A 5,631-nucleotide genomic window follows, 5' to 3' on the forward strand; every position below is an offset into this window, starting at 1 on the left:
AAGACTGCAGTGTGAGAGAGCAGCAAGCCCAGTGAAAAAGTGGAGAGAGGCTCATAAAATATGTAATGCCAGGAAAAAGGTAATTGAAGGATTAAATACCCCTCCAGTCAGCTCTCAACCTGGGACTTCAAGGTCAGGATAGATCTTTAAGTTATTAAGGAATGCATGTTGGTGTAAGCAAGGATCAATTATGAAAGTATTGATACAGTTAATAGCTGGTGATGATTACTTTAATGCTGCTGAAATGTTTAAGTGACAATATATTAATGTTTATATGGTTCTTTTTGGCAATGTGATCTTGGCAGAAGAAAAAGGAGGGCTGCCAAAGCAAAATTAAAAAGGAAGTTGCAGAAAATTCAGGATCAGTTGAGAAAGTTGAACAACGAGCAGAAAAACACAGAAAGTGGCTCCAACGTTTGAAAAAGGACCATCCATCTCCAGGATCTAAAGTCATTAAGTTGCTTCGACAAATCTCAGATCTCAGGCACATCCTTAAGGAGAACCTTACTATTCCACACAGCAGTAGCTGAAGAAGTACCTACCAAGTACGCATTATCAAAGAGAGAGAGTGACAGACAAGTAATTGCAGGAATACCAGTAAAATCCTTAAGAATTATAGATTGCAGAAATTGGCAGAGGAGGTTTTTAGATTTTTAAGGAGGAGGTGGAGAAAACCTGTAAATGTAAATGTCTACAGGTACCAGAGGAAGAAACATGACGTGCTGCCACATTGGGGTTAACTGTGAGATCGTTCTTTTCATGTGACAATGTCAGCAGGATCACAACTGGAAAAAGGCAAACAATGACAAAGGACAAAAGAAAATGCAGAAAAGATTTTTGGTGCATTCAATGAAGAACCTCCATTTGAAGTTTTTGGCTGAGCAGATCCAATTTGGAGAGACTGACCCAAGCCATCACAGGTGATACCACAAGAAAGCAACGTATGTTTGGGGAATGTGAAGAATGAAGCAATAAGACCTATACACTCACAAGGCACTACAGAGCCACTGATCGCATCACCTACCTTCAGTGGGCCATCGTGGACATACAGCAGAAAAATGACCCTGAAGCAGCCTCAAAGATCACTTTGAAAAAGTTGTTGTTGAATATTTCCAACAAGACTTGGTGGAAACATTTGGCATTTTGCTTCAGAAGTTCCGATGCCATCTCTATTACATAAGGCAGCAATATGCTTTCTTGTGTGCCCTGAAGCTGAACCTTTCTGCAAATGAATGTGCAGTCCATATTGAGTTCTCAGAAAACTACAGCTCATGTACAGTGCTGAAGTACAAGCTTCCCATTTTGGTGGATCACACCAACAGGCCACTTTGCACCCTGGGCTTTACTATCTGGGTGGGGGAGCATCTGCTCGGACCTCCCTCTGCACTATATCAGCATCCAGACTGAAAGGACCAGCTGCCATATGGCAACACCTGGAACCCATCCTAAAGGAAATCTGAGAGAGATGCCCTGATGTGACAACCATACATTTTTTTAGTGATGGTCCATGTACACAGTTCAAGCAACATGGTCATTTTCATTCATCCAGGAGGTGAATGAGACCCACTGCCAGGTGAAATGTATGCACAGAGTGGGGAAAAATGTTTTTTCTGGCCACTGAGTGATGAGCTCCACTGGTATCCCTTGGAGGATGTGCTGACCCTCATTCCTCCCCCAGAGAATGTCACCACACGGCACAAAGCCATTGCAAAATAGGTATGGAATACTCTGGCCATCCACAAAGATTAAACCTGGACATCAGCTTTCTACAATATTGATAAGTTCACCACTATTTTATCCTCATTTATTTTAATGCCAGGTTGCTGGCCTACTGTAATATTGTTTTTCATGTTTGCATATTGAATATTTGATCAGATCCAGTCTGTGGTCTTGTTTACATGTTTATGTATCATTCCTATGTATCATTCCTCACTGATTCTTATCAAATACGTAAACCATTGAATGATAGTCATTGCAGGTCGATATATGACATAAAATGTTATTAAACAACATTCTTGTGTTCTAAGTATTTATTTGTCACATTTATGGTATGATCAACAATCAAAAATAATGTATCCATTCAACCCTGTTACTTTATGCAACCCTGTTACTCTAATTTCAATCCTGTTACCATATCATTTTTATTAAAATAATCTTAAATGATTTTCTAAACTCATGAGGGTTTGACCTTCAGTAGTTTGAATGATTTGATGCATAATGGATTTGAGCAAATATTTGAACATCAGTAGTGAAATAGGTAAATAAAAAAACATGACTATTGAGCTAGATTTCAAAAGTTGGTTAAATTAATATAAGTCAAGTTTTATCTGCAATTAAATGATTATTCAATATGAATGTGATGTTCTTTACTTAATGGTAAAGGATTTATTCAACAGTTTCTTTATATACATACTTTTTCAGGTATGTATATGGTTTTCAACCAAAATATCTCAGCAAAAGTGCAGCTTTTGATGCTTAAACTGTACAAATCAAATTATTTGATACTCTATTACATAGTTTTCTTAAATACATGACAAAAAAATATGAAATAAATTCTACATTTTTCAAAAGTTTTGATGCCTAAATTGTCCCCCAATTCTGCAATGACCCTTAAAAGACATGTGCTGCTTTTGTTTTGATTAGCTTGTGAGGCGTAATGGTACATGACATCCGGTTGGTGACGTTTTCCAGGATGCTCGCTCTCATTGGCTATTGGGGGCATTCCACTGGAGCTTCCCCCGAGCATTAACTGGATTAACTAGAGGCTTTTTATGGAGTTACTGGGGCATCCTGATAGTAATGAGTTACAGTAATCCAGCATTGAAGTAACAAATGTATAGACTAATTTTTCTCCATCATGATGATAATTTTGATGGTATTGTGCAAATTAAAGAAGGCAGTTTTATATGTTTAATGTGTGAATTAAAGGACATGTCCTTGCCCAGGCTAGGTAAAATTCTTCTAGGTTTGTGGAATGCCTTCTTGATGCCTGCTTTAAAGTTTGGATGTGTGAACAGTACCATGGAGCAATTGTCATCTGATTAACTTATTTTTCAAAGGGCCCACAATATCAAGCGTTTCACACAGAGAGGCTACATCAAGATAATGAACTTGGTAGGGAGGAACAATGACGTAACTGCCCTCTACTGTACTGGCACATGACACTGAGGCAAATATGATGTAATCATTTTCTTAAATTTAGTAATTGCATTGTCAGACAGACATCTGCTGTGTGGGTTCAGTTTTCTCCCAAAGGCCGCATGATCCATTCGTTGTGTGATGGTGAAGTGTAGCACCCATGACACACAGATTCTTTATTTTACCGCCTGGACACTCCAGGCTAAGGCACATAAACACTCTCTGTCTAACGCTTCGCTACTGGCTACATAGGGACCAAACAGGAAATCAGACACCAAAATAAGAGTTCAAACAGGAAACACAAACCCCACACAAGCAGAAAAATGCAAGTCAGATAAAACAGGATTTTGGAGGAAATACTATTAAATGCTCAATTTCAGTGCCATATGTTTATTTACATTTTGAGAAAAACCAATTGAATCTAATAGTGAAATAATAGCAGTGTTGAGACTATTATTATGAATGTCAAAATCTATTTATACTAGGGACTAAATTGGATAGGAAGTCTGGAAATTAAGTTAAAAACTGTTACGATTGGTGTTGTGGACCCAAATGTGAAGACAGTGAGGGCTTGATAAGAACATAGATTTATTTGCAACAATTGATTAACTGAGAAATACATAGAACTGAGGTTCACTAACTAACATAGGCTCACTACTACACTAAAGACTGTAACTAAAAGACAAGACAATAAACCTTGAGATGTGACACATACATGAGGAAACACATAGCCTCCAGCAGTAAGTCTTCCAACACTGAAGATCATCAAAGCAAGCCTTAAGTACAATGACTATCGCGAATCAGCTCCATCTCATCAGCTGTTATATAAATCAGATATTCGAGGAGCAGGCACAGTCTCTGCCTCCTGATCCCCACTTTGGATTGTCAAACTTTAAGATTACTAATAAACTTGGCCAAATTTCTAGAGATCACATTTACAGGTTCTCTTAAATTATTGTCGTTTCATTTTTTTTATGTGTAAATTATAATTGAAACAAACAGTCGTCACTGTAAATCTAGACAGTGGGTTGTATAAAATGTGGCAAGAGGGAGGTTTTCAATGGTCTGTGATAGGGTATGTATGTTCAGTAGTTATTGTTATAATAGTTACTGATATTCCATATGAATGGTACATAGCCTTAATAAGCATTCATAGCTATATTCTTTCTAAAAGTTCTAACTCCATCAGAAGCAGACAGCTGCTCCACTCATTCATTCAGCACTCTTCATTTTGTTTTCATCAGTGAGGAATGTTGAAAGAATGTCAAATCCTGTAGCCAGTTCCTGGTAAACAAATGAGTCACTGAATTCAAATGTTCAGTGTCTATTTCAGCTAAACAGAAAATAGTGGCTCAAAAAAGAGAAACGATAAAGTACTGGTTAGAAATCTATTCAGTAGCACCATAGTAGGCTTCTGACACAATTTATAACAAAGACTATATATATATATATATATAAGCCTACTATGGTGCTATATATATATATATATATATATTGTCTAAATAATTGCTACCACTATTCCCTGTACTGTAGCTCCATCCAGTGGTTGCTCACTGCTCTTGACAACTTGTGTAAAAGTATCTTCACACCTAACCGTCACATTCAGTTAATAAAGAACCACAGCTGAATATGCAGAGTGTCCACTGTTGTTTGCAGAGGAAGCGGCTGCAGAGCCACCACACTGTGACTACACATACATATGTGTATTTGTGAGCATAACTGCATATCCATGCAGTTTTACATCTGTAGATTTGTCTGTAGAATTGCTGTAAAAGGATTTTTAATTACCCAAAGGGAGAGACTGGTGTTTAGATCACACTTCTGTAATCTGTGTTAAAGATTTATCTGTTGTGGGTTTCAGAATAACATCAGTATTTAGTTTGTATTTGAATTCAAAATCTGTGTTTAGTTTTCACTCTTTTAAAACCACGCATATGTGTATCTGTTGGGGTCTAGCAAGAAAAGAATCCCTGGTGATAACATCAATGGATCATCAATAGATTTAGAAATGAGAGATAAGATATACAAAGGCCTGGGACACAAAAACCAAAGACATTATATTGAATGTAAAAAGAGGACATGAGATGAGCCAGGAAGCAAAGAGGAAAATGGAGGGGTTCACAGAAGATAAGATAAACTGTATTAATCCCTAAAAGGCAAAAGGAAAACATAATGCTTTGCATTCCAGTTTGGACAAGGCAGCATCTGGAACTGTTTAAAAGTAGGAGAGGAGAAAAGAAGGGGGCTGTAGATCATCTGTTGAATATTCAGGTCATATGGGATGGCATGAGGCTCATATTTCTATGAGATAGCTTGAGAAGATGTAAGTAAATAATTTGGGTGATTGGTTACATTCACAGGATAAATGTTATCAACTCTGACATAAAGCATTACTGCATGGGACACAAGCTTTTACTCAAGATTTGGTGAAGTAAAAAAAAGGCAACAAAGAGCAGGGGAAGTCTGACCAAAGAACTCAGCCTCTTCCTGCCT

The sequence above is a fragment of the Mastacembelus armatus genome, chromosome 22 (assembly GCF_900324485.2).
Source record: "Mastacembelus armatus chromosome 22, fMasArm1.2, whole genome shotgun sequence".
Classification (NCBI taxonomy): Eukaryota; Metazoa; Chordata; class Actinopteri; order Synbranchiformes; family Mastacembelidae; genus Mastacembelus; species Mastacembelus armatus.